General features: G+C 39.0%; 1 protein-coding gene across 2 annotated transcripts in view; it reads right to left on the reverse strand.

Moving 5' to 3' along the window:
* The window catches only part of PPM1B (protein phosphatase, Mg2+/Mn2+ dependent 1B), a 63,721-nt gene that overhangs the window by 33,674 nt on the left and 9,594 nt on the right, over positions 1-20,453 (reverse strand). For both annotated transcript variants that reach the window (XM_089529169.1, XM_089529168.1), the window contains exon 2: positions 242-383. The gene's annotated coding sequence lies outside the window, so the exon portion shown is untranslated. The remainder of the gene's footprint in view (positions 1-241; positions 384-20,453) is intronic.

The following is a 20,453-nucleotide window of genomic DNA, read 5'->3' on the forward strand; positions in this document are numbered from 1 at the left end:
AAATATTTAAATGTATTACAGATCAACTAACTGTGCTGTCTTGTTTACAACTATGCTGACAGACTACCAAAGAGAAAAGCAAAATGACCTTGATTTAACCACCTGTGTATGAAGTCCCACAAATACAGAGCAGAATATTTACAGAATCAGAAAACAACATTATTCTAACACTTAAACGGACACTAATTAGTATTTTTATTTTTTTAAAATTAAATTTAGTCCATACCAAAATACTATTTACCTGACAACTGCACTTCTGTCAATTTTTGTACAGATTTCAAACCTTAGGGTTTACATTCCTTCAGCCAACAGGCACAGAACAGGTTATGTTTGAAAGCCTTCAGATAACGCAGGATCCAACATTTGCTTTGACTTGGAATTGCCTAAGAAAAAGTAATAGCAATTAGTGCTTCAAATTATACAAAAGATTAGGAATTTGCTAACATCTCTCTATTCCATACCAAAATAATGTTTTGGTATGGAGCCCTGGTGGTGCAATGGTTAAATGCAGCCACTCACTCACAAACCACAAGGTATGAGTTCAATCCCAGCCAGGGGCTCAGTGCCGACTCAAGAGCTGTACAGACCAGCCAAAAAGGCCAGCATCAGGGTAGAGTGGGGGTGTGGTGACCACCTGCCGCCCACCCCGACTCTACCCCCAAAGCGGCATCACACCGCCCACCCTTGGCGTCATGATTTTCTGGGGTGCAGTGTTTACACATGCTGCGTGGAAGAAATGTGGAAGAGCCACAGCAGCAAGGCACTTGGGGCTGCTGATCAGGGTCTGCAGCGTGTGGATACCACGTTCCAGATCCAGTAAGGGGCAGTGTTAAGCCGCCAGTTAGCCACCATCTGTTTTGCCCCTCAGCCTAGCATTCTTCCGAGGTCGCTAAAATTAGTACCCAGCTTGTTGGGCAATTAGCTTACAGTTGTAAACCACTTAGAGACTGCTTAGTACAGTATGAAGCAGTATCTAAATGAAGCTGCTATTGAAGCTGCTATTCTATACCTATCAGCAACTATTACTACAGTTCATTTTGCTCAAACACACATACACACAAAAACTGTTACTTTAGTCACAGTTAATATTATGCCAAAACATCTGAACAAGAGTTATACAGTACCTGCTCAGTAAACTAACACATCACAGGGCACCTTGGTTTTACATTATTATCTTAAACATTTATTTCATACACCAAAACATCACAGGTATAGAACTTCAGTAAACGTTAAGGACCACAAGCTACCTTTGAAATTCATATACATGTGGAATTTCTTTGATGGATATACTCTATTAGGGAAACATGGCTGATTTCAAGAGGCTATTTTCTCATTCTCACTAACAGTTCCCCAGTCAATATTACAGTCAAAATCCATTATTGGTGCAAGTCTACTTTTTCTCACTTAGTAAAAATCACCACTCAAACTATCCCAGAGTATCCCCCAGCTTGTTTTAGCAGATCAAGGAAGGAGGGGAAAAGTTGCAAGAACTGAGAAACATGCTTGTGGAATCATCATTTCCTCATTATACTATGGCAAATTAAGTAATACTACATAATGTACATTATTCTAACAATTACAGTACATCAAAATTACATATTGTGGGTTGAGACTTATTTTGGTATTTTGTTATTTCAAGGCTCCTCATATTTAGAGCCCCAGAACTTTAGTTTGTGTAGCGCTGCTGAGGCAAGTATTAAAAGTAGAAGCCACAGCAATGAGGATCTTGCGTAATTATAGGATAAGATTCTGAAAGACAGAGACAATGTCATGAACAGATAAACTGGTAACTTTCCTGAAACTCACTTTCCAAATCATTGTAAAGCCATTTTCTTTCAAACTCCACCTCAAACACCACTTTTTTCAAGCATAGTATATCCTTTTAACTGTATTAGTATTGAAAACAGAACCTAAAATACGTCAATCCCATTTGGTCATGCTAAACTCTTATGGGTGGCAATTGTGTTAGGGCACAGTTATTTTCACTCAAAAAAGAAATTTTTGAAAGATACATGCAGCCGCTTCGCAGGCTGGGCTGCATTTTCCCACCCCTTCACTAACCTCTCTTTCCCTTACAAGACCTCCCTGCTTCTCAATCACTGAAGTGTAAGCTTCTTGTATTACTCCACAAAGCACTCTCATACTGATGAAACTAAAGAAATAATTATGATATTGGAAGCTTTGAGGTTTTAACTATGTTGTAAACTATACAAGTATTGACGCTTTGTTGGAAATAACATGAAGAATAAAGACGCCACACAAAATTCAGTTGTCAGTATCCAAATCACAGAACACAGCAAAACCAGATATATATCTTATCAAGCTTGTAGTGGCTTATCCAACTGTGTTAAGATTGGTGAGAACATTTTACTCCTATGCCACTGAACCATATTATACTCACTGACATTTCTGCAGCTCCATCACAAACAGAGAATTTTAAGTAGTGATATATACAGTAAGGGCTGTTCGACAGTGGAACACACTCCCTCAGAGTGTAGTGGAGTCTCCATCTTTGGAGGTCTTTAAGCAGAGGCTGGATGGCCATCTGTCAGAGATGCTTTGATTTGGATTTCCTGCATGGCAGGGGGTTGGACTGGATGGCCCTTGCGGTCACTTCCAACTCTATGATTCTATGATACAATTACACACACACATACATGGCAAAAAAAAAAAAACCAAGGTTGGCTTTGGGGACTATTTTCAAGTCATGGGTGATTGAATCCACAGATGCAGAATCCATTGATATGGAGGGCTGATTGAACTTAGATTTTGACAGGGGAACAGATAAAAGGTAAATAAATTTATCTTAAAACAAAGAAAAAGAAGGTTAAAGAAAACCAGCCCTAAAAGATGAGGGGAGGTTGCCTTTTTCTTTCTGGCTATTATGAATTAACTCTAAAGCCTAAGTCATTAATTAGTTTTACTGGAGGACTACACTGAAGGGAAGAAGACTGACACTTAAGAATTACCACAGCTGCTTTTCCCTTTGCACATCACAGAAGTGTACAAGTCTTGTCACTGGAAGAGACAGGAAACACTTCTTCAGGAACTCAACTCTGCCTTTAGTTGCTGAACCCAATTCAAGGACTTCTACTAATTAATAAACAACTACATGGTTCAGTACCTGACACTCCTAACAGCTGATGAGTTATCATGTAAAACAGAGGTAGGCAACCTGCGGCCCGCGGGCCGGATGCGGCCTGGCAAGGCCTTGGCTGCAATATACAGCAGAATTAATGTGCTTCTGGTTTTATGTATCAAAGCTAATACACACAGATTAATTAACTATACTCGGAGTGTAGTGGATTCTCCTTCCTTGGAGGTCTTTAAACAGAGGCTGGATGGCCATCTGTTGGGGATGCTTTGATTTGGATTTCCTGCATGGCAGGGGATTGGACTGGATGGCCCTTGTGGTCTCTTCCAACTCTATGATTCTATGCAAGAACAGAGAATCTGGACAAGATTTTACACCAATGATCATACCCACGTTTAAAGCAAAGTACACATGTCTCCCCCGTACCTCCAATATCTAACTTGAGAAAACTGATGATGAAAGCCTTTTACAATCACCCTTCCATTTATGCACCAATTTATGTCTGTCTGAGTGGAAAATAACCATTGCCCATATTCCCTTTTGAGAAACAAAACTTAAACTGGGGGTGGAATTCTGCCCTTCACCTCACTCACCAAAAGAGCCAAGGTTTTCTATGCCCTCTGCAAATGATGCTCCTAGACTAAACAACTGCCTTTTTATTCTCTCCAAGAGCTTCTAGAATCTGCATCCTAGGTATCCTTGGTAACAGCAGTGAGCCAGCATAATATCCCATGACACTGGCCAACTTGGCTGTGCAATAAAATCCATGATAGGACCTTTCCCACCTTTCAACCTTCTCCTCAAATTTTGGGACTTAGAACAAGACAGTGCTCCTGCATATCTGGTACAGTATCAGTAGAGTGCTCTCCCACTAGGTCTCACTCATAAACCCCAGGCATTTTTTTCCTAGAAACAGCTGCAAGTGTACTAGACACTGTATGTTTAAAAAAAAGAAAGAAATCAGGTCACTGCTTCCATCTGAAAATAAAATGTCTAAATTCAGTATGTTTAAAGACTGAGAATGGGAAAACACAGGTGGTCAGGAAAACATTTCAATTAATAAAAGCAAATTTATTTATTTTATTTACATCATGGCCTTCTTCCAATGTGGCACTCAAAGGAAAAAGTAGTTACTTTGTATAAGGAGCTGTGCTGGCTATAATAGTGAGATTCAAATTAGGCACCAAATTAGATGGGTTTAAACGGAATAAATAAATTCATGGTGGGTAAGACTATCAAAATGATTTGCTCAGAAGTTATTTTTTTAATAGTGGTGACCAATGAACAGATGGTTATTTCTTATACCTTGTAATGATGCCCATTCTACCTTCATGTTGAATTTATCATGACCAACACCACACTTTAAAATACACCATGTCAAAAAATCTTTATCAGGACACTGTAAACACTAAACTCTATACTATCCACACTTCATCATGAACATAAAATAAAGAGGCAATGCTTATTAATCAGCTCTTGTAATATATTAATGTAAAATGCCACAGGACCCAGTTCTGGGGGGAAAGTGGCATAATAAATTAATATACCATACAATCATAGAGTTGAAAGAAACCAACTCTGAATCAAACTACTGTTTAATCTACTCCTTGTCTACTAGCTGTCCTATATAAATATTGGCATTAGGCATGTATGGATAATTGGAGTAGATACATTCCCACTTTTTTCTATGTCCATGGAAAAGGTTTAAGACTCACAACTCAGTAAGTCCTCAACTGTCTATAGTAATACAGTGCACCCGTGCCATACACAGGCGCCATACATGGCTTTAACCTTACGTGGAAGGCAAGCCCCATTTAAAACAATGACGCATGTGCCCATCACACATCTGCCCCACCATACACGGAAGCATGCGCCCATTGTTTTAAATGGGGCTTGAGCATACACGTTTTTCCCTTTACATGTGTTTGTGTGGGCAGGTTCCGGAATGGACCTCCCGTGTATGGGAAGGTCCACTGTAATTACCACTAGATGTTTTTAGGAAAGCTAGAATCCTCTTCACCAATTCCTTTCAACTCATGTCAAGCAGAGTATAATTGTTAGTGCCACAATTGATTCCAAAGAAGATAGTCATGAGAATGTAAGTGTATAAAGCAACTGTACCTACTGTTTTTGGCTATTTGTTGTTAGTGGACTCAAAAACATCCGTTAGCCATATTACACATTTCTTCATACACCTACATTACTGTAAGTTTGCAGAGTGGTGTAACTGTATCACAGCATTTTGATATAGGAGCCTCAACAGCAAGTAGTTTGCACAGTAAGTAGTTTGCATGTTGTGTCATCTTGAGCTGCAACTTGGAATTACAGTACCATTAAATGGCAAGGGGAATAAGAGTTCACTTCCCATACCATTTACAATTACCATTCCAAATGAAGTACTCCAAGTTGCTTCCAACTAGTTGCTAGTTGCCATCTGAACTCATATATCTGAACTAATGAGTACAATGAAATATGGTAAAATCACAGAATTCAAACTGACCCCCTATCAGTGCAAGAATCAATTGCTGAAGCATTTATTATTATCTTGGTGTTTCCCCCTGGATATGTCTTGGCTAGTCAATATCCTTTTTAAACCATGGTGCCCAGAACTGGACATAGTCCATCAGGTGACCAAGACAAAATAGCATGACACAAAAGCAATACATAATTACATACAGGAAGCACTTGTTGAGAGAGTAGAATAGATCTGTAGAAGAAGCTAAATGAGAGGAGGGAGAGCAAGCAGTAAAAATGAAAGTAAAACCTTTTGAGCACAATATTCCACATGTATTTGGAGCTTTGTGTTCATACACAGTTATACACAGGAAGATGGGTTGCCTTCCTGTACTTTGACTGCTGGAGATGCCTTCAAATTGAAGAGATATTTACTGTGTCCTATTAGCTCTGGAACACCATGCAAAATCCAAAAGTAGACCCAACCATTTTGTCTAAGAGGCAAAGATCTCATCACAGTCACTGATCTCCAGCATCTATGGGGTGGGTCTGTAACTCACTGTAACCCAAGACAACACAGTCAATGGAGAGGGACTATGAAGCTGTAGTACAACATCATCTGGATGACCACATATTCCACATTGTTGCACTTAATAGATTAAATTACTTCAGAGATTGGAATTACAAGAAAGAAGTGACACATCCTAAAAAGCAGTGTTGCTAAAGTGCTTTCAGTTTTATTTACCTGGATGACCATAAGGGAAATATCATGATCAAAGATACACAGAAAAACTCCACAGTCCTCATGCAGACCGCAGAAGTGCAGTGAGGCTTTCTGCAGGACTACAGCAGGCCCTTCCCTTACACGGGGGAACTGTTCCGGATCCCCCCTCCCCCGTGTAAGGGGAAATCCACGTATGCTCATGCCCCATTGCAAACAACAGGGGGGCATGCTCACAGCTCGGGGCACTGCACGCATCGTGGGGGCGCACCATTTCTTTAATTGTCATGCAGCTTCTGTGCAAGCTGAAAGCCATATATAGTGCGCCCGTACATGGCACGGGCACACTGCATTTTGTTCTACCTGAGTATCAACTGTCCTCCAATGACAGTGACATAAACCCAGCTTTTTCCAAGTTTCTCATAATAATATTAGGCTAAGAGATAATGATCCTTAGCCTAATATTAAAGAGTAGTATTAAACCACTACTCTTGTACTGCTTGACAATGAAAGAGTCGTGGTTAAAAATGCTCTCAATAATTACTCATTAAAACAGGGACTTTCACCACAAATACCTTTGTAAGGTGCTGAGCTACATATAAGCAAGAGCTACCTGCACCATTCTCCAGTGCTGATTATTCTGCAGCATTGAAAATGGACTGCATGTGAGGAGCATCATTGATTATTCTAACCAAAAAAAGAGAACCAGAAGCAAACAATCACTAAGCACTATATAATAAGAAATTGCATATCCCAAAAACTGATGTCAGGTGTTGCTGAAGTGCTTTCAGTCACATATGGCGTGCCCACATATGGCTGAAAACCACATATAGCGCAGACACACTGTACTTCATTTACATGGCACATAATTCTATTTCTTTTGGTAAAGTATACAATGGCCAAATGAGGTTGGAACAGTTGCCAGAACTTCTACCCTTGGTGAAAACCACCTCCTCTACTCTGCCCTTTGGCAACAAGGAAGCCAGTGCATGAACTTAAAAAAAAAGGGGGGGGAGGAATCAAATTCAGAGTGATGGCACTGCTTCCTGTCTTTCCACTGGCATTGGAACATCACATTCGTGACATAATCTCAATTGACTGGGATAATGTTACAATGCAGCTGAAGGCAAATGCTATTCTTTTAGGAACAGATAAGGATACAAGCATCACTGAATAGTTGGTGAGTAGGTGAAGAAGTATTATCAGAAGATAGGCCCATGGAGATATTTCTCTTGCCAGTGAACACATACCTGAGGTTTGTGGCATTAACAACCTCATTAAAAAGAAAGCAGCTTTACAAACTACCCATACTGCTGGTTATCTCTTGGTGCAATATGACCCACAAAGCAATTTTACTTGACCCAGTCCCAACAGATCTAAACAAAATGTTAAAATATGTTCAAAATTTCTAGCTATCTGGAAAAACCAGTGAGTCTGAACATTTAAAGAACAAAACTGATTTAACTTGGAAATGTTTAAGCAGAGGCTGGATGGCCATCTGTCGGGGATGCTTTGATCAAGAGTTCCTACATGGCAGGTGGATGGCCCTTGTGGTCTCTTCCAACTCTATGATTCTATGAAATTTGGAATGGCTATTGGTGCCCAAGTACTGGGGCCAAATCCAGTCCACAGGGAACAAGTAGTAGAAATTGTAAGTCAGTTCTAACTTTATGAGGCTGTTACTTCCTATATTAGATATGTAACAATTAGCATCAGTTCCTTATCTCCGAAATTAACAGAAAACTGTAAATCTTAGACTCGAAAAGCACATTGTAATGGATAGAACTGTAACTTTATGTATTTAAACCAAAGGAGGGAATTATGGTATAATGAAGTGGCACTGCTCATCCTAATTTTGATTGCAACTATAAAGTGAAATGTACTCACATAGAAACTGAAATTCTCTTCAGCAGGCCTCTACAGAGCTATAGCTAACTGATGCTTAGAGGTAGTTTAAGAATTTCTGTATATACTCAACTATAAGTCAACCTCATATATAAGTTGAGGGCAGGTTTTGGGGCCAAAATTATAGATTTTGATATGACTTGTCGGTATGTTGAGGGTAAAACTTAGGGGCAAGGCTACATCAATAGGAATGTAGTGTCTATATCAATGGAAGTTATAGTGTCATTCTATTCTGTTAAAATATGCAAAAGGATGTCATACTGAGGATGCAGCAAGTTTGCTTTCTGCTGCTCCAGAGAATAGGACCCAGAGCAGTGGATTGAAACTACAAGAAAAGAGATTCCACCTCAGCATTAGGAAGAACTTCCTGACAGTAAGAGGTGTTTGACAGTTTAATACTCTTCCTCAGAGTGTGGTGGCCTCTCCTTCTTTGGAGTTTTTTAAACAGAGGCTGGATGGCTATCTGTTGGAAGGGCTTTGATTATGAATTCCTGCATGTCAAAGGGTTGGACATGATGGTCCTTGAGGTGTCCTCCAACTCTGATCCTGTGATTCTATTCTATGATTCTGTTCTGCTTTGGTCAGACTTCACCTGGAATAATGAGTCTGGTTCTGGGCACCACAATTCAAGAATGATGTTGCCAAGCTAGAGTGTGTCTACAGGAGGGCGACTAAAATGGTGAAAAGTCTGGAAACCATGCCCTATGAGGAACGCCTTAGGGAGCTGGGGATGTTTAGCCTTAAGAGGTGATATGATAGCCCTGTTTAAATATTTGAAGGGATGTCATATTGAGAATGGAGCAAGCTTGTTTTCTTCAACTCCAGATATTAGGACCTGGAGCAATGGATGGAAGCTACAGGAAAAGATATTCCACCAAAATGTTAGGAAGAACTTGACAGTGAGAGCTGTTTGACAGTGGACCACACTCTCTTGGAGGATGATGGCTGGATGGCCATCTGTCAGGATGGATTTGAATGAGTATTCCTGCATGGCAGGGGGATGGACTGGATGAACCTTGTGATCTCTTCCAGCTCTATGATTCTGTGAAAGTATGGAGCAAAAGAAAACAATGCCAAAGAACTTACAGTGGACCTTGGATATGCCCTAGGGTTTGGTTCCATGATCCCCCGTGGATAACAAAATCCATGGATGCTCAAGTCCCATTAAATATAATGACATAGCAAAATGGTGTCCTTTATAACAAAAAATGGAAAATCAAGGTTTTATGTTTAAAATTTATACTTTTCTTGAACATTTTCAAACGGTGGATGCTTGAATCCACATATAAGAAATTCGTTTATAAGAAGGGCCAACTTCCAGCAAGCCTACAAAATTCCAGCAAGCCTAATTGTTTGTGCTTACCCTAAAGGCTGGATGGATGAGAGAGTAGAGGGGGGTCAGAGATTCCTGGACAGATTAGACTCTTGCCTTCCACTGGGGATGGTTCCTTTTTATAAGAGTTAAAGCAGAGTATTTACCTTGACCGATGGATAAGTCAACTCAGTTTTTTTGGGTCAATTTTTTTTAATTTATTTATACATGAGTATACACAGTATTATAAGTAGGGCTCACTGCATTTGGTTCCAGGACCTCATGTGGATACTAAAATCCATAGATGCTCAAGTCCCATTAAACAGAATGCCACAGTAAAATGGTGTTCCTTATATAAAAAGGCAAAATCAAGCTTTGCTTTTTGGAATATATATATTCCAAAAAGCAAAGCTTGATTTTGCCTTTACACACACACACACACACACAATGTATGGTTAAATCCATGGATAAGGAATCCATGGATGTGAAGGGCCAACTGTATAGAGGGAAAAAAAAACCTGCTGGAAGAGTGAGGCAACTCTTAAAAGGTGGGGAATCTAGTGTTCTGACAGCTCACTTGCATCAATGTTTCAAGATGAGATCACAATTCTGATATAAAACATCCCCCTTGCCTTGCCAAGATTAATAATTTTCTGAGGACAACTGGTCTCAAGGACATGAGATCTTCACTGAGGCACAAATGACACAAAATGAACCAGCTGCAACCAAAGTAAAACTGCACCTGTTGAATGCCTCAGGCAAAGAGGCACATAACTTCAACCAGGAAAGAAGAAACTGCAAATAAAATTGAAAAGATGTTGCATAAAACCTTATTCATATTCTGGCAAAGATTTTTTGCCCTTGTTTGGAAAACAGTTTTTCATACTGTTTGTTAGGGAGGTGGGAAATGACAGTTTTGACATTTCAGGCAAAGTACCTGTGGCAGCACTTGCTCTGTGGGGCACACATACAGTCCACAATCCAGTCCATAGCACTATGGACAGCAAAATTAGCAACAAGGTGACAATCTATAAATTAGAACTTGATCCCTTAACTTGTTGCAAAAGTTGCAAGGATAATATGACAAGTGGGCTAATTGCTGAAAACACAGTGGTTCCTCCACATTCGCTGGGACTAAGAGAAAGACCCCCATGAATGTGGGGAAACCGCAAATAAACTATTCTTTTTACCTAAGAGAACATCTCTCGAGGAATCTTGATTCTGTGATCAACCTCTGGCAGATGTTGACCATAGAGTTGCACTGGAGGACCTACAAATGCCTAGAGAAGTGTTTTCTCTAGGAGCTTCTAGGTTCTCCAACACAACTTTATGGTCAACCTCTGGCAGAATTGTGCTGGAAAATCTAGAAATTCCTAGAGAGCATATTAATCAAAACTGCAAATAATCAAATCCGCAAAAGTCAAAACTGCAACTGTGGAGGACCAACTGTTTTAATGGTTAGCAAGACACTTTCATAAACTAGCCTGAAAAATGTGTTCTAAAAGTCATGGAACTAAATGCTGCTGAAGTTATCTGTCAGTTACGAATTCTGACTAGCTAGAACACAGCTTCATGATTTTAAATAAATGTTCTCTAACATTATTTTATGTGTACCTTCTCTATTGTATAAACATCAAGGACACACCAATCTATTTTACACTTCTTGCTTGCTTTCACACACCAACCCTGACAGTCGCTCCTCTGTCCTTGCAGACTTGAGATCTGCAGTCTTGAATATTCATGGAGAGGTAACCTCCATTAATTTCAATGGGAAGCCCCATGCGCACTTGTGAGCATACACCCCATTCAAGCCTATGGGTCTTGAATATTGATGAGTTTCTGTTTTCATGAGGGGTGGGTGGGTCTGGAATTGATTCCCCTCAAAAACGGAGGGCCGACTGTAATGTTGCCAGATTTTGTGCAGCTGCAGTTAAAATCCATCAGGCAATGATCTCCACAGTGGGCTAGTATTAATCTTGCCCTGCCACACTGGATTTTAAAAGGATATTTTAAATACTGTTTTTAACCTATGTTTTTACCTTGTTTTTACTTGCTTTTCCTGTCTTTTATTCTGTACCCCCCCCCTTTTTTTTTTTTACCTGTGCTGGTCTATGACTGTAATAAAGATTAACAGAGCTGAACTATGTGCACCTACTCAATTTACATGTCAATCATCTAACTTCAATTCAGAAATAGATGAAAGTTTCCTATGAAGGTATTATTTCTGTAATTTGTAAAGCTTTTTCAGTTCCAAGTGTTTCAGAGAAACATAGTTGTTTAAGTCATGTATTTAATTACTTAACTTGCAACATGTACCTAAATCCTGAAGCATTTGTCTTCTCCCCCAGTAGCTACTACCTATTTTCCTCAGTATTATGTTTCAGGAAATTAGCAACGTATGTTTAATTAAAGCCATACAATGATCATTACTCTGTTGTTCTTCCGCCCCCCACTTTTTATTGGCACCTCTTTTCTCCATGAGCAGCCAACAGCCTAGTCTCTCTTCCAGAGGACTGTGCAAGGTTTACTATCCAAAAACGGCTAATCAACTTTTGAACCTGTAGACTGTGTGATTAAAACAGTTGCCATTGACCATGAAATTAACAAAAATAATATGGGATCACGCATGGTGAGCATGTCAAACGTTCGCTCTGGTCTATGCAAAACAATTCACCAGACTAAAGGCAACTGGTGAACTCAACAAAACCCAACATGAGCCTTAGACAAATATCAATGTGACCATATTTTAAACCAAATTACTTTTTAAAAAACACACTCCTGGTTTTTTACAATTTATTATTCATATATTCTTTTTAAACCGGGGTGGATAAAAATCAATTTTTTAAACAAAATTTTAAAAAATCAATTTTTAAAATTGAAATTTGATTTTTAAAAAAATTGAATGCATTTTGAAGAAAAATCTATCTAAAGATTTTTTTTCTATTTAAGAGGCATTATGGTCAAAAGGTTATTCATCATGAAACTAGCATTAGTTTTTAATTACTGTAAGTAGCATGAGAATGTGTATTCATGTAACGTTTAATTTTTTTTGTAAATTCCCTTAATCCATTCACAATGTCATGCTCTTCCAGAGATTTCTGTAAGAATAATGGACAATTTTTCTATCTAGAGGCTGTTACAACAGATGCTTGGTTTTACAGTTCTCAAAAATGAATTTTTGTCTGCAGAGATTACAATGCCATTGCTCTTTTGCAAATCTATGTATACTGAATCAATCCCTTACCTCTCAAGTGCTAAATTTCAAAACATTTAATGAATGGATTGTTGGGAGACTGGGAGTGGAATAGATCTGCAGAAGAAGCTAAGTGTGAGGAGGGAGGAGCAAGCAATGAAAATGAAACCGTCTGAACAGAATATTCTACTTGTCTTTGGATTGTTGTCTATATAACCTGAGGTTTATATTATTCTTTCCTGGAGGAGAAAACCTATAATAGCGCTGGCGGCAGGCCGTAAAAGATACCCAATTTGAGAATATTTTAATGAAGTTTCTCTACCTACTGGCAAGCTTATAGTGAGGAAGAGTGCCCTGGGAGGGGGGGGGAAATCATATGATTAAATTGAGTAGTGATTTCAAACTCATCCTGTTTTAACGTCTGGCTATTTTTTCCCCAAAGCTCTTACTGGAACAAGAATGACTGAATTAAACATTTTAACTTTAACAGTTTACTGGCAGTTGTTCATTGATAGCCCAGTACCCAGTGTCAGTTCTTGTTTTCGATTATTTTATAGTGGTGCAAGAAGTGCCTTTCTGAAATAAGTCTTTCAATTAACATATGTTCAACCAAAACAACTTGCTTTAAAAGAACACTTTTTAAAGAACATTTATTTAAGCTTGTGGCTACAACATCTGAACTGCATTTTGCTGCTTCATTTTCTGATTTAGCCCATTATTGATGCAGGCCTATACTTCTATATATAGGTTACCAACATCTCAATATAATTCCCAGAGTTTTATTGAAAGATGTAGATCATACCAAAGCCTAATAACTTTTGATTGATAATTTTAAAAAGCATTAAAACATGATTGATAAAGCTTTCTGATACATAAAATAGTATTTCACAATATTAATATAATAAGCAGTATTCTTTTTTCATTAAAACACTAATGTAAACAAAGCCAATTTAATTCAAAAATCCTACAGTTGTCCATTCCTGTTCACAGGGGATCCGTTCCAGACCCCCACCCCCCGTGAAATAGAAAAAGGTGGATATTAGAGCCCCATTGAGTATAATGGTGGCACACTCCTGCATACCATCCATGGAAACTCAAAACTGCAAATGGGATGACCCAAAAATGGGGAGGGATGACTGTACCTTAAGCCAAAAACATTTGTTGTTGTTTTCCCAACCCTGGAAAAGCTGACTTTTACATTAAATAGTATGTGCTATACTGCAGAGATTATGCCCTATTCCTCAGTCTTGTCTATCAGCATTATCTCCAATCATCCTTAATCACAGAAGCACCCATATTTCTGGTCACAGCATTCCTGGAATCCCAGCTTGCACTTAAGCCACTGCTAGTAGAAGAGAAGAAACTCTTAAATCCAACAGTTCTATGGTTATCTTCAGCTATAGCAGTAGGAAACGTGACTACATGAAACTACATGAAATCCTACACCATCCTATTACCATCAATGAATCCAAAGTACTTGCAAAATGCAGCATATATTTTATAAAGGAAATTTAACAAGATCAGCATACTGGACCCTTCCAAGGATATTGTTCTAACTTGATGTTTCATTGGACAGCTGTACAATGTAAGTCAGCAAACAAGATTATAGACCAAGAAAGAGACATAGCTTCCAGGCAAAGAACTTTTGTTGAGAAACTCTGTAACTTCAAACAAAGGAAACTCCATAACTGGGGAGCCCCAGTGAAAACACCATGATCACATGTACCAAAGCTTAACATAAAACTAACCTTTAGAGCCAGGTTAAGAATTTTGCTATTAGCTATGGAATTACACAGGCACCTAGCTTAAGTGGCACAAAACAGATACCATGTGTTCTAGCCAGCAAGTACCCACCAACATTCAGACAGACCAATTAAATTCTTTAAACTCCTTTCAAGAGCAGTCCACATAGAACAGCTAGTCTACACCAAGAGCCAGTCTTAACAGTGTACCATTCTGTATTTGTAAAATGTACCTCTAGCCACCAATACCACTAGTGTCTCCATAGACAGTGGCAAGTGCAAAAGCTGTAAATTTGGTCTAGGCAAGTGCAACTCCATCCATAGTCAGATGCACATCTCCTTTCAGTATGACAGACTTCCAGCCTAAGTATTTAGTTCTTATCTTCTCTCACACATACCAAACCTATCTCTAAAAACATGCTGAAGAATTACACAGCTGTGATTTCCACATGCAAGAGAGCAAACCTCCAAATAATTTCTGTCAGAAGTTTTATACAGACGTTAAAACATGGATTAGCTATTGATAGATCAGTTCAATTTAGCACATATATCATTACTGTACAAATCTGCTTTGGTTTTTGTTACTCAAATAACAAATAAGATATATAAGCAAATAAGACAAGTAAGTATCCAGCCAGTTACTACAGCCTACTGGAATAACATGGAAGTCTATGAATATCTGAAACAAAAGGGAAATACAGGAGGGAGGGATTCAGAAAGTAAACTTTCAAGGCATTCTAGAGCTTTGCTGAAGTGATGGGATACAGCAGGAGCACACCTGTTGCACTTAATGGACATGAATCAAAGGTCTTTGAAATATAAATAGTTGCTGCCCACACTCTTCATTTGCTTCCACCAAGTAATATGGGCAACAGAAAGAACAAATCCTGTGCTTTACTTACTGCCTTCTCTTCAATACAATACCAAAAAATTACTTCTCAATTTAAAAGGCTCTAGTGGTGACAAGAGAAGCCAAGTATTGTTTTTTCCTTCCCCTTCCAGGAAAAAGAGAGCTTGTTGAAGGGAATTATTCTCCCTGAAGTCTACTGCCATGACTATGGACGTTTAAAACTTCAGTTACAGCTGATACAGAAACACACAAAACTTTTACTATAACAAGCTGCATTTTAAAATGCAGTTATCTTTAGAAACAGGTCAACATTTAACCTAAAACCAAAAAGGACAATAGGGGATACTCCAACTCAGGGCAGTGGCATCCCCATGCCTAGTGCCACCCATGCCAAGTGGTAGTGGGGCTATTGGGGAAGCGGAAGCAGCCAAAAGGTGTGTTCATCCTTCTCTTTTGCCATGGCAGCTGCTTCCCCTGAGGAGGAAACCAGGAAGGGTGCACTTACCCTTCTCACCCACAGCAGGAGGAGGGCCAAGCAGGTGTCTGAAAAGGGGTAAAGGGTCACCCACAACACCCTGTTAGTGATGCCGCTACCTCAGGGTCTAAACCAGCTCTTCCTGCAGAACACTCCACTCCCTTCTCATGTGCACTTTGCTTGCTTACTACTCAAATGTTTGTAGGAGCCCCCTTAGGTTTCCCCACTATAAATCTTTGATCCTTTCAACTCATATTCCTCATGTGTCTTGATGGTCCAGTTACCAACAGCAGATTCATATTCAGTTAATCTGCTGTTGGTATATAGGACTGAAGTGCTGACAAATTAATTAGAATTCTTCCAAATATTTGTTGCTTATATGTTTAAAATAATGCAGAATATGAATTATATTTTCTCTTCAGAATTATACAATGTGCTTATTATAATACACTACTGTGTGTGCATATGAAGATACACAGATTTAAATATCATATTGTCAATGTGTAATTGATTTCTGTGTATGTATGTGTATGTTTTTCTTGTAATATAGTATGTTTTATGTGGATAATTGTTATATGTTGAATTATGTGTTGTGTGTGTGATAAATCAATAAAGATTTTATATATATATATATATATATATATATATATATTATCTTTATTAATTAATCACACACACAACACATAATTCAACATATAACAATTATCCACATAAAACATATATATATTATGCAGAACTCAATTAAAACACACTTAAACTACCTTCCCCAATCTGGTACTCTCTAGATATGCTGGACTACAAGGCCAATCATCACCAGCCAACTTGATAAGGCTAGGAAGCTGTTCTTAAGCATCTTTCATCATGACAGTCTAACACCATCACAACATTCTTGATATTAAAGCCAGATGAGCTTGACAATTTGCAAACTTGAAAGAGAGGAGTAATCTTTTTTTCTTCTCTGTATTAAATTGTAAACAGAGGCGGGTTATAGACCACCGCTTTGAGGCGGTCTGCCGCCGCCGCCGCCATTTGCTCCGTAAGGGAGCCGTCGAAGCCACACCGCATGGCTCCCTTGCGGAGCAAAAAAGAAGCTCCAAAATGGAGCTTCTTTCTGCAGCGCCCTAATGACGTCGCAAGGCGCCGCTGGCGCACTCAACAACATCACAGGCGCCGCTGGCGCACTTGCGACATCACAGGCGCCGCGACACATTCGGACGCACAGCGTCCGATACGTAAAGATGGCGCCGGCCGTGTGGAACGGCCGGCGCCATATTGTACGGACAGAGTCCGTATTAGAGTCAGGGGCGTCTAGAACAGACGCCCCTTTTTTAAAATGGGACATCCTGCGGACGTCCCAAGTGCAGGTCTCTAACCGGCCTAAATTCCTAACCTATTGCCACATTTCAAAGCAACCTACAAATCATAAAGAAAGAAAAAACTGTGTGACACAATCATAATACAAATGGAACGTCACATATACATCCAAAAAATATTTGGAAAGGTAGATTATTTTCTCCACCAATAATTCTTTACAACCTAGTTGTTTAACATTTTCCTCTTTCAAATTTATGATGTGTTTATATACAACTTTTCCAAATATAGTTCAAAGAAGCTGACCATGATGTTACAGAATTTTCTGAAGTCGAAGGCTTTCATGTCTGGCATCCATAGTTTTTGGTGGGTTTTTCGGGCTATGTGGCCATGTTCTAGAAGAGTTTCTTCCTGACGTTTCACCAGCATTTGTGGCTGGCATCTTCAGAATTTTGATTATTCCCATGCTTACATATTTCCATTAAAACTTTATAAAAATCTGGATGAAGGACATTTTGCTCTCTAGAAGTTCAAAAATTGTAACTCCATATTTCAAAATTGCCTTTGCTGGCTAGTTCTAATGGGATTTGTAGCCCAGCAACATCTGAGGTTCACTGTAACTTGCATGTAGTAGTAACTTCTGTGCAAGAAACATCAGAGTTAACCACTATCTTAGAAGTGATCCATTTACATTCTCTGGGAAGAATTAAAATGGCAATGGCAAATCTAAGCAGTCAGTAAGTAATGACTACCAATCCTTGTAATTTGCTCGGGCATCTACATGTTTATATGATGAGAAGATGATTATGGAGAGCCCAATTCTTTCTGAATGAGAGTGCAAACTTTGTTTTTTAAATGCATTCCAAATTCCACTGCTTAAATATATCTGTCATATACCAGTACTGTACCTGAAGGCTTGATTACTTCTTTTGTCCAACTACTAAAGGCACTTGCAATGGTCTTGCTGACAATGTACTGTCTGATGGCTGCTTACAAAGATATTATGCAATGTCTGCAACTACACAGAAAGCTGGCTTTGTACAGCATCTGTCTAAGCAGTTAAGGAAAATTAACACATGAAAGCTTGGAATAGCAGGATCATAAAAGCACCCATTACACTACCTGGATAAACTCTCCATGACTGCAGACCTTGCAAAAGTTAGATCATCTGCCATGCACACTACAAAGAGTCACCTGAAACCACCAAACTGCCACAGAGGTCTGACCTACCTGATATACTTGAGATTAACTTTAAATGCAAAGCAGATGTATTTACTACTGCACTACAGATTTTTACTGATATACTTGCTAGTATCATCTCGTGTCATGACATGCAGTTATACAACTTCCTTCCCCAACATTCAAAGCCTGAACCTCTTTCTGAAACACCATAAGATGCTTCTGTTATTTATAAACTGCTAAAGTACACTATGCTTTACAAAGTAACACAAGCAAGAGGCAGGTCTCTACATCAAGGAGTCTGCAATCTCATTTTCAACAGTAAGTGGAAAAAACAAGAGAAGAGGCTAAAGAAACAAGGGATGAATGTGAGCAATGGACCATCTGCTTTCACTAGCTTTCAGCAGTTAAATCTAATAATCTGTGGGGAAGTAAAATCCTTCCTTGGTCTTTAAGGTCTGGGAAATTTATGGCACTTTTTAAAGATACAGACAGAGACTAAAATCTATTGAAAACCCAACTAAAAATAGCTTAACCCTTAACGTTAGTCACTAAATAAAGAAAAACTGGGGGAGGGAGGAGAGAATGCAAGCTACAGTGGAGAACCAAGGGATGGGATGTGGAATGGGGAGGGGCAGGGAAAATTCTAGAGGACAGCAGGTTTCTTGGCCATTTCAATGTTCTCTCTGCATAGAGATAACAGATTCATGAACTTTACCCTGTCAACAGGTACTGTATTTGTATTTTTGGCAAAACTATGCAACAATGAAGTCCCACAGCTGGAGCAGCTCATGAAAAACACCTGCCGTGAGCCTTGGTATCCTTATTAATGTGTTTCTTAAATAAACACCCACAGAATTTATCAAGAGAGTCAAGTATGCTTAAGTAGGGCCTTAGCCTTTCAGAGTCAGGCCCAAAACAGAAACAATCCAGTTTGAGAACACTTTAACTGCCCTGGCTCAGTGCTAGAGAATCCTGGGAACTGTAGTTTATTATGGCCCCAGAGCTCTCTGACAGAGAAAGCTAAATTCTCACAAAACTACGGTTCCTATAATCCCCTAACACTGAGCCAGGCAGTTAAAGAAGACTCAGACTGGATTTTTGTAATGTGTTCTTACACAGTCAAGAACAAGCACTTTTAGCAGCAAGAAAGTGATACTTTTTGTACTTACTTTTACTTTTTTTAAAATGCCTCATGGGATTTAAGCACAGAATCTTATTTGCTCCATAAATTACACAATTTTTAAATACGCCCATCCTAGACCGCTAAACAGTAGTAACTCTTAATTTGCTGCACACACCTAATCTCAAATATACATCTCTGTGACAAAAACATCACACCAGATGCATTGTTGCTATTTATCAGGTAGCCCACCTGTAAATCTGAGTTCCTTATTTCTGCTGATCATACACCCAAAGACCACATTCCCCTTCATTTACTGGCATATGCTTGCTCTTCCCTTATGGAAGTGGTACTCCTTTAGTTACTTCTGTCTGCTTTCTATCTTACAAAATCTCTTTGACAGTACGCATAATGTGGGCATCTTTTCTTTGACTTCACAAACCAGCAAGATGGGAGAGAATGTTTACTTATTAGCAATGGTAAGACCATAATTAATATGGTACTGCTCTGACACGACAGTCAGAAACCATATAGACTGGAAACTTAAGGAACAATTGTACTGATCTAAAATTAAATTTCCATGTTTTTACATAAAGCATTTCAGCTACAAAAAAAAAGAAACCACCTGATCTCCCAAAATGTACAATAATAAAGGCCAAAATATAGGTTCAAATGTCTCACGCTTACATAGGTCATACCAATTGCCCCGGGCCATGTCAGTTGTCCCCACTTCCTCTACAACCAATGCTACATTGTCAAACTCTTTGAAACAGGAGATGCTCTGAATACTTCTACAACACTGTTCTCAATCTGAATAGTAAAAGTACTATCAGAATTGTGTACATTCCTCCTACCCCATTATGGTTAGTAATGAAGAATAGTAGTGCCAAGCAGCTAAGGAAGGAGGAATAAGCAGTTGGCAGCAAGCAGAAGGATTAGACAGGCTTGGTAAGTAACTTTGTCTAAGCCCAGTATTCTTACCCAATTTCAGCTGATGGAAAATACTGCAGCAATGTAATATCCCCTGACTGGTTTTCTATAACCCAGAACTCCACACAAATTACATAAGCGAGTTCTGCACAGTATTCAATTCA

The sequence above is a fragment of the Sceloporus occidentalis genome, unplaced genomic scaffold (assembly GCF_023333645.1).
Source record: "Sceloporus occidentalis isolate IW3139 unplaced genomic scaffold, rSceOcc1.0.p SCAF_6, whole genome shotgun sequence".
NCBI classification, from domain to species: Eukaryota; Metazoa; Chordata; class Lepidosauria; order Squamata; family Phrynosomatidae; genus Sceloporus; species Sceloporus occidentalis.